The sequence below is a fragment of the Octopus bimaculoides genome, chromosome 11, assembly GCF_046866305.1.
Source record: "Octopus bimaculoides isolate indiv1 chromosome 11, ASM4686630v1, whole genome shotgun sequence".
Classification (NCBI taxonomy): Eukaryota; Metazoa; Mollusca; class Cephalopoda; order Octopoda; family Octopodidae; genus Octopus; species Octopus bimaculoides.
This window is the reverse complement of record NC_142938.1, coordinates 4019443-4031229: the sequence shown is the minus strand read 5'-3', so window position 1 is coordinate 4031229 and position 11787 is coordinate 4019443.

The window sequence follows — 11787 nt, the reverse complement described above, 5'->3', positions numbered from 1 at the left end:
TACATTAGTACGATGAGATCTTCGCAAATTCTCTTTCTCTAGACTCATCTACATGACCGTATAATGAAGCTAAAACGACAACAATGAAAATAATTCATCTATTTATTGAGACACAACTGTTTTCATAATGTTCTTTGCTTTTCATTTAACAGACACATGACTCGTGATTTTTAACATGGCATCGTTTCAAAATTATTTTAGTATAAGAGCTGTTTTTTTTTTTTTTCATGTGTAATGTCTCTTGTTTGCTGAAATATGACATCCTGCCGAAAGCTATATAATATTAAAACATGTAGACGTTTTTTGCATATTTTTTTTCTTTCTACTGTTTTAAATAACGGTTCGTTTTACAAACACCAGGTACAGGTAAGTCACTTCTTTTCAGGAGACAACCTCTGTTGTTTTTCTGGTAACGTAATATTAGTAGTAGATAGTATGTAGAAAATATTTCGTACAAGCAATGTTCATGCAGTTATATATATCTGAATGTATGTACATTTGTAAATATGAATGTTCTCTTCTGTTTTCAATATTTTAACTCTTCTTACAATAAAGATACAAAGGTCAGACATTAGAATGTCGATAATAAGAGTCAATGTCGCATTACAAACTTGAGAAAACTCTTGCGTATTTTTACTGTTCCACTTACAGATTGTATTTGTAATGTGCGCGTTAGTTGGTTGATTTCTTTCTTCCGAAAACCCAAGCTTATCCAAATAGCCAAATCGTAATTTACTCGCGAAACGGAGTGCAACAAGGAGAAAAAAATGAGAGAAAAAAGGAGAGAATCTATATATATATATATGTGTGTGTGTTTGTGTGTGTGTGTGTATATATATATATATATATATATATATATATATATATATATATTGACAAAACAAGTACAGATTGATTCTCATTACTGTCACATGACATACATGTACGCGTTTTCACTTTCCCCTTTTCTCTCACTCTTTCTCTCTCTCTCTCTCTCTCTCCTCTCATTCTCTCTCTTTCTCTCTCCCCTCTCTTTCTCTCTCTCAATATAAGTCCGCATGTATACGTGTCTGCGTGTGTTTGTACACGTTTATTTACAGCCAAACGTAGCTTCGCATACACATATACACACAGTTAGCATACCACAACACACACACAAACTGTCCTATCATTTCCCCACTCAAATACTGTCAAATTTACAAAATTTACATGCTTTGTTTTCAAAATCATCGTCACATTCTTATGCATGTATTTATGATATTTCCTCTCGTTCTTCACACCATATATCTCTACAGGAATCTATTCCCCGATATACTGCTCCAGTTTTACCAAACTGTCCTCATTATTTTTCCATTACTTCATCATAAATTCAATTGTAATGATTTCTACGAAGAAACGCCTGCCATATTGTGTTGTAAATTATGTCAAAACACCAGTTGATTTCACTCAAATTTGTTAAAAGTACATTAAAGAAAAGCGTATAACCACTTTCTCAGACACACACATACATAGTGGCGGATACTGTGTTGATATAGGAATTACTTCGTTATTGGAGATGTTGTTTAAATGTTGCTATGTATACGACATTTCAAAATCATGTAAAAAAATTATCCGCTGCCGTTTGTAATATCGATGTAGCAATATATATTTGTGCTTCCTTCACATGTGGACCGCTCTTTTACCTGATACATGTGTACGCGTGTGTGTTTTTAATAATAAATAAATGCATACATACATACATACATACATACATATATACATATATATATATATATATATATATATATATATATATATATATATATATATATATATATATATATACATATATGGGTAGGCGCAGGCTTGCTTACTAACCACATGGTTCCGGGTTCAGTCCCACTCCGTGGCATCTTGGGTAAGTGTCTTTTACTATAGCCACGCGCCGACCAAAGCCTTGCCAGTCGATTTGGTAGACGGAAACTGAAAGAAGCCCGTCGTATATGCTTGTGTGTGTTTGAGTGACTGTTTTCCCCCCACAATGGCTTGACGACCGATGCTGGTGTGTTTACGTCCCCGTAACGTAGCTTACAAAGAATAAGTTCTCGTGCCGATTTGTTCCACTAAAGTCGGTACTCCAGCATAGCCGCAATCAAATGGCCGACGCAAAGAAAAGAAAAAAAAGAATACATACATACATACATACATATACACATATCTATCTTCCTGTCTGCCTCTTTATATCCCCACCTTCTCACTTACCTGCCTTCATACATTTATGTATGCATAAGTAAGTGGTAATTAATAAAACATCAGCTCTGACTCGTCCGCTCACTTTTCTTTCACTTTCCCCCCTTCTCTTTCTCTCTCTTTCCTTCTCCATATCTCTCCGTCTCCCTCCTTTCCCACTCAGTGTCTCTCGTTCTCTTCCTCTCTCTCAGTGTCTGCCACGCTCTCTCTCTCTTTCTCTCTCTCTCTCTCTCCCTTTCTTTCTCACTCAAACACAAATGATTTTATATTTTACTTTTTATTTGTTCCAATAATCAGCTGAGTTAAGGCGTCGAGCTGGCAGAATCGTTAGCACGCCGGGCGAAACTGCTTAATGGTATTTTGTCTGTCTTTTCGTTCTGAGTTCAAATTCTGCCGAGGTTGATTTTGCCCTTCATCCTTTCGGAGTCAATGTATTAAGTACCAGTTGCGTACTGGAGTCTATCTAATCGACTTGCTGCTCCTCCACAAAATGTTTGGGCCTAGTGTAGAAAATAATATTTTCTACACTAGGCGAGGTGGCAGAAATGCTTAGCGGTATTTCGTCTGTCTTTACGTTCTGAGTTCAAATTCTGCCGAGGTCGACTTTGCCTTAAGTACCAGTTGCGTACTGGGGTCGATCTAATCTACTGGCTGCCCCTCCTCCAAAAATTTCGGGCTTTGTACTTAGAGTAGAAACGAATAATCAGATGGGGTAGCATTTCAACCGACCAACACACAGAGAGGAAGAGAGACAGAGTGAGAGAAACGAGAGCGAAGAGTGGGGCGGAGGAGAGAGCTGTGAGGTTGAGTATGAATGCGTGTAATACTTCTACAGAGCGCAAGGGGGGCCACAACGGTATCAGGGATAAATACATTATGTAAGGACTGTAGTCATTTAGCACGGAATTAACATTAACGATACAGCTAGATGTATACAACGTGGTAACATTTGGAAATAGTTAATGAATATGGATTAGAAATTAACAGAGGGACGGAGAGAAGAGACAAAAACATTGGAAAGATAGGCCTCTTGGAAATTATTATAATCATTTATTCATTTTCTTTTTCTGGAATCGTAATATCTGACATCTAAAATAAGATATATCGGAAATAGTATTTAATTATGTATATAATATACGAATAGGTGTATCTAGTCGTTGTAGACATTTCGTATTAGAGTTTCTCTTCTTTCGATCTTCCTACCATTCCGCGTATCTCGATTTTTGTATTTCTAACCTTCACTTGTTTCGTCAATCTTCTTTAGACCCTGTAACAGTATGTATGTATTTACATATAATTGTGTGTGTATACGTGTGTGTGTCTCTCTGTGTATGTATGTATATATACATTTATGTATATGCATAGATACATACATAGATAGAGAAACACCGACAGACAGACAGATGGATACGTAGATGGATAGATAGATGGAGAGAAAGACAGAGAGAGGGAGAGATAGACAGATATATAGATAGATGTGCCAGATAAATATATATGTATCAGTTTCTAGCTACCTATATATGAATATATATATATATATATATATATTCATATTTATATATATATATATATATATATATTCATATTTATATATATATATATATATATATATATATATATATATATATATATGTATATATATATATATATATATATATATATATATATATATATATGTGTGTGTGTGTGTGTGTGTGTGTGTGTGTGTGTGTATGTATGTATATATATATATATATATGCATATATATATCCATATAGATATAGTGTGTATGTGTGTGTATATGTGTCTGTACAGATTGAAAATTTTGTAGATCGATAAATACATAGATAGATGCATATATAGATGGAGACAGAAACAGAAAATGTGTGTGTGTGTGTGTGTGTGTGTGTGTGTGTGTGTGTGTGTGTGTGCTTTTTCTGTGTATGCTGACGGTTTTAGCTACATTCTCCCTATATTTGTAAGCAAAGTTAATCTAAGCGCGCGTAAACCAGCTGTGTTGATAAGCCTACTAATCTACTCAAATGTGTTTTAAAACTACGACACATTTTAATAGCTTCTCATACTTTAAGCCGCCCACTCAAATCTGCTCGTGAATATTTATCAAGTTAAACAAAAATAACTAAAACAAAAAGAGGGAGAGAAAGAAGTAGGAGAGAGAGAGAGAGAGAGAGAGAGAGAGAGAGAGAGAGAGAGACTAACGCGTGAATACAATAATTTAAACAATGTTCTGTTTTTTTTTAAGCACCATCCAGTCTACAGCAAATTAACATTGCAAGCCTCAACAGATCTGAATAAATAAAAGTGACTACTTATAGATAAACCTGAGGAGCTTTCTCAACACAAATGAATCTTAATACGAGATCAATTTGATACTTCCTTCATCGCTTCATGACAAGAAAGAAACAAACAAACATGTGTTGCTTTGATGTTCTTTAATTGTCAATCATATGGTGTATATTTATGGATCTTATAGCATTCCGTTGGTTTGCTTTTTACTTCGTCAAACACTAAAATTAGTCACCAACGTTCTAACATGGTCTCTCGAGACCGGTGGACGCCTACAATCAAGGAATTAGTACAAAAGGGCACACACACACACACTCATATATATATATATATATATATATATATATATACGTTTATATGTATACCTATATGTACATTATATATATGTATGCATATATATATACATACATATATATTTGTATATATAAATGTATGTATTTATATATGTAAATATATACATACATATACATACACACACACACACACACACACACACACACACATATATATATATATATATATAATATGTAAGGAAAAATCAACGTCTGTTCCTTTTCAAACTTATATATATATAAAAGGTAAGCAGAGTTAGCGGTTGGAATAACCGTCTAAGGAATAATAGTATCCGTTCTTATATATATATATATATATATATATATATATATATATATATATATGTATGTGTGTGTGTGTGTGTGTGTGTGTGTGTGTGTGTGTGTATATATATATATGTGTGTGTGTGTGTGTATGTATGTAAATATATATATATGTATGTATATATATTTACATATATGTATATATGTATATGCATGTATGTTTGTCCTCCCCACCATCGTTTGACAACCGATGTTGGTGTGTTTGCATTCATCACCATCATTGTCACCATCATCATCATTGTCACCCTCATCAACATCATCGACGTCGTCGTCGTTGTCATCATCAATATCACCATCATCACCATCATCTTCACAACCACCACCACCACCATCATCGTCATCATCATCATCATCATGACCATCATCATCATCGTCACCACCATCATCGTCATCATCATCATCATCATCGTCACCATCATCATCGTCATCATCATGAACATAAGCAATATCGACTTTGTTATCGTCTTCATCATACCATCGTGAACAATATCATCGTTGTTATGCTCATCTCCTCCCTCCCCGCCCCCCACTGCCTGCCTCCTTTGGCTCCTTTTGTTCTTCCTGCGCCTCCTGCACTTCCGGTCCATCCTGCACTTCGAAATCCACCTGCCCTTCCTGTTCATCTTACTCCTTCTCAAACTCTCCCTTCTCTTCCTCCTCATCTTCATGATCATCAACTTCACAGTCGCCATCATCATCATCATCATCATCGTCATTCTAGTCATCATCACCCTTATCGTTTACATTGTCGCAATAAGTCCAAGCTACATAAAACATATTATCCTTTATTGGGGCAATTAAGGAGAAGCAACAAAGTTCACACTAATTACATTCAAGAAGGATATATCCTAGCGATTCGGGATTATCGACGTTTTCTATTTTATTTTATTTATTTATTTGTTTTTAAAGAAATAGAGATTAGCAATCCGAAAAGATGGATGCGATTGTCCCAGACTTAGAACCAAAACAAGCTTCTGGAAACGGAACCGATAACGGAAAGACACACATAGTTGCTTCTTCGGAGGATTGCAGTTTGATGGAATTTTCTGGATACAAGAGAGGAGATCCTGTACCTGGTGAAATAATTCTTCTGAAAGACACATATATGGACTCTGTGGAATTGAAAAGTTTTTACGAGTAACGAATGGTACAGAAGGAGGTGGAAGAGAATTCAACGAGATTCCAGAGAGGAACTCCAGCCTATGTAAGATTAGTGTTATTTCTGCAAAAGAACAATTGAGTTGTAATGTTTCCATGTATGTATGTATGTATGTATGTATGTATGTATGTATGTATGTATGTATGTATGTATGTATTCATGTAGGTGTGTATACATATGTATATATATATATATTTATGTATGTATATATGAACATATATATGTATATCAATATTCAAATATATATATATATATATATATATATATATATATATATATATATATATATATATATATATATATATACATACATATATATATATATATTTGTATTATGTATACGTGAATGGACTAGGGCATGATTTTTTTGTGAACTCTGTACATTTGTATACATATGTGTGTGTGTGTGTGTGTGTGTGTGTGTGTTTGTGTGTGTGCTTGCGTGTGCTGTGTGTGTGACTGTGTGCGTAAATATATATATATATATATATATATATATATATATATATATATTTACGCACACATATATATATATGTACGTGTATATTTGCATTTATGAATCTATGTATGTACGTATATATACGTGTATGCATGCCAGCATATATCAATTGTTTTGTTATACATTAGTAAATACATTTAGGACCCTCTCTCAAGTTTTGAGTTCACTCTGTTAGAAACGCCACAATGGCCCTGTAATATCTCACTTGTAAATCACAAATATAATAACTTAGGAATTACCATTTTATGAATTACCCAATTTCCTCTCTATAAATATAAAGAATAACAGCATTCAATTTGTTTTCTATCCATTCCGATACTACAAGAGTTATTTAAAGGACTTCTACTGATTTAGTTTGAATAGATAACATTTAGTTGTAATTTATTCCATTTAATTCTCAGAAGAATAACTATATTTTTTTATCTTTGCTATTCCTAGAAATTGTGTTTTCTACGAAATAATTCTATCTTTTGAGAATCTATCTTATCATTTTATGATTTATCAAATATCTTTTGTTGCATTACATTTCTTAGTAAAAATTCGATTATTCTTCTAAGTTCTGTAATTCTATTATTATTATCATCATCATCATTATTATTATTATAATTATTAGTAGTATTATTAAGGCGGCGAGCTGGCAGAGTCGTTAGCGCGCCGGCCAACTTGCTTAGCGGCATTTCGTCCGTCACTAGGTTCTTTCTCTCTCTCCTCTGTCTCTATGTCTCCTCTCTCTCTCTCTCTCTCTCTCTTTCTCTCTCTCTCTCTCTCTCTCTCTCTCTCTCTCTCTCTCTCTCCCTCGCTGATTTTCTCTCTCTTTACAAATCCACTACAATTGTTTCGACTCATTCTGCATCTATATACCAGAAGTGAGATGTACGATCGTTTTGCATCGCAAGTGCAGATTGCGGCTTCTTAAGGTTCGCTCTTTATGCTCTTCATTTCACGCGTTTAAAAGTCACCTGGGGTGGCCTGCACTTGTAATACATCAAGATTGATTGTTATAGCATCGCATGTGTGAGATACATGTGAAGAATGAAACGAAACAATTGTAGTGGATTTGAATAAAGTATTCCTTGAATTTCATTTTCTGTCTCTGATCTATTTATACACACACACATATATATATACATGCATACATACATGCATACTACATACATACACATACACAAGATAACCAGACAGATACACGCACACACACACAAACACACAGACACACACACATGCACACACAAACGATCACTCAAAATATAAAAAAAATACTTTTACAACGTACTTAGTTTACAGGCATAAATGTACAGGAAGACAAATATCTCTGGGAAAACAAATACATAAACAAACATATACACACACGCACATACACACCCACATACACGCACAGATACGTCATGCACACATTCCCTAGCTCACATAATAAATTCATAAATATCAGTACCTACATTCCTACACTTTCATATACCTACATATATGTACACATAAACTTATGAAGGCAGAAGCCTGTCTGTAAATCATTTATCTGTGTGTGCGTGCGTATTTGCATACATACACACATACATACATGCATTATATATATATATATATATATATATATATATATATATATATATATATATATATATATATATATATACATGTAGTATATTATATATGTTATAAATGTGTAATATGTAAATATATATGTGTGTGTGTGTGTGTGTGTGTGTGTGTATTTATATGTGTCTATAGACACATTATACAGACAGAAACATATGCATGTGTATGTGTGCATTTGTATACTTATGTATTGATGTATATGGTGAATCACATTCATGATGCATAACGCATCGTACCAGACAAATATAAATTCAGAATCAATTATTTTGAATCCAATACACGTCGTGTATATTTGAGATCTGCAATGTAAATATAATCCCGGGCTTTTGTTTTTGTTTTGTCTTTTTGCCGTTGTATTTATTATTATTATTATTATTATTATTATTATTATTATTATTATTATTATTATTATTATTATTATTATTATTATTATTATTATCATCATCATTATTATTGTCATTATTCGTATAAACATTATTCAGCAAATATTTAATAAATTTGGTTTGAATTTAGTATCTATTTCTTATAATATCGTTTCGAAGTTGGTAGATGTTTACATCTACATATTTAGATGCAACTATATACAAGACTACAAAACGTTCGTTCATAAAGAATCATAAATATCTATATATTATACACGTGTGTATGTATGTATGTATGTATGTATGTATGTATGTATGTGTGTGTATGTGTGCATGTGTGTATGTATGTATTTGTGTGCGTATGTATACATAAATACGTATCCACGTGTATTTTCTGTTTTTATGTTTTTATTGTTTCACTCATTGGACGGCGGCCATTCTGGGGCATCGTCTTGAAAGCATTAAATCTCTGGATTACCAGGAAGTAAACATACCAGCACCGCTTGTTAAGCGGTGGAGGACAAAGCAAACAAAAAGAAACACACACAAATAAATATATATAATACATACATACATGCATACATACATACATATACATAAATGCATGGTAACGTATGCATATTTGCTATCTACGTTTCTCTGTCACACACTTTCTCTCCCTTAAGCATGGTATATGCACGTGCCCCTATATATATATATATATATATATATATATATATATATATATATATATATATATATATATATATATATATATATATATATACAAACATACATACATATATACGTATACATATCTATACTTGGTGGCATACTCAAAGATATATATATGCGTATATATGTTTATTATATATATATATATATATATATTGGTTATGTATAACTAGAATTCGAAGAGGATTTCTTGAACTGACAATGGATATCTAGAATTAGCAGTGTTTTAGTCAAAAATTTTATAAGTATTTCGATCCCTTCTTAATCGTTACCGGATCAAATCCGTCAACGGTAAGATTCATGTTTCGAAAGAACGGCTGGAAGAAAAAAAATATATAAATATCAATCAATTACTGGCTCGTGATAAAATCGATTGTTTCTACTTCGATACCAGTAATTAAGTTTAATACGTATCTCAGCATTTTCCATATTTATCTACATTCAACTTTTACACCTTTTCTTTATCCTTCATCATCATCATCATCATCATCATCATCATTATTATTATTATTATTATTATTATTATTATTATTATTATTATTATTATCATTCTTCTTATTATTATTATCATTATCATTATTATTACAATTATAAAAATAATGATTATTATTATTATAACTATAACTGTTATAATTATTATTACTATTAATGTTTTTGTGGTCGTTTTTATTACTAACATTATCATCACCATCATCATCGTTTAATACCTATCACTTTGTGTATTTGTTTTTTTGTTTTTTTCCTCGAACTTCTCATTTTTTTTTTTCTTTATTCGTCTTCCGAAAATTATTCGAAAATCACTCTTACCATCTTTATTGAAATTTGTCACTGGAACATCTTTTTCCATAACTACATTGCCATATTTTTTTTCTCATCATCATTGCAGAACATATTATGATTATTAATCTTTTTTTATTTGATTACTATTTTTTAATTATTATTATCATTATTATTGCTATTCATATATTATTATTTTTATTACTAATATTATTACTCTTAGTATTTTTATTATACTTTCTTATACATGACGTTCTCCAATTTTACATCCACTCATTTATACTTTCAGCTATAACATCTATTTGTTTCTTCCAATTTTAGATATTAGCTTTGACGTGTATTTATATACATTTATTAATATTTCACGTGTTTTTATTAGTATCTATACTCTCATTTTTTTGTAGTTTTATTATTTAGTTTTTTTTTCCTGTTATTTGCTATATTTAACAAAATTCCTGATTCATTCTGATAAGAAATTGTGAATCGAATTCTGATGTAAAATGTAAAATCGTTTCTTCACGATTAAATACAAGAGGAAAAAAAGAATCGAATATAAGCAGAATATAAATACGCAGTACAGACATCCTTACAAATGTCTCTCGCGCACACTCTCTCAAACACTGCATCTCCATATGTATGCATATATATATATACATATATGTGTGTGTGTACAAATATGTTTATATATATATATATATATGTGTATGTGAGTGTAATATTATATATATGTATGTATATATACATATATATACATATATACATACACTCATACCTACATAATTACATACATATATACATACATAATATTATATTACATACTGTATATGCGTGCTTCTGTAGGCTTTCTTCCATGGAATTTTGTAAGTACGTATGAACATATATTTGTATATTTGTACGAATATATCTATATATGCATACATCTATGTACTTCTCTATATATCTATGCATATGTTATATATGTATATCTGAGAAAATACAATATGTCCGTCAGAAAATTTATGAGAATAATATTGAAGAAGAATTATTGAAGAACATTATTGCATGCCAAACTTGGCTCCTTCAAAAAAGGCTTCCTCCGGAGGTCAGAAACAAGTTATCTTTTATCAAACAATAAGGTGCCACCCCAATATTGAAGCAGTATTACAATTGTAATGATACTTTTCTTAATATCATAATAAATCATGACAGCACATGAGAATATATATGTATGAATGCATGCATGCGTGTATGTATGGTTTATGAATGTATATATGTAGGTATATGCATATATAATGTATATATATACATACATGCATACATACATACATACATGCATGCATACATACAGACATCTCTTTGTTGGAAACTGGTTCTCTCATCGGTGGAAAATGAACACAATTACAATTGATTCAATTCTCTGTATGTTTCACCATTTTAGATATTTGGAACTTAGCCCTGGATGTTCCAAGAACATAAGAACTTCTAAACACACGAGCCTCCTCCTTCAGAAAACATCGCAAGCTGTCACAATCCTGAGCCCTTACTTTAGATGGAAA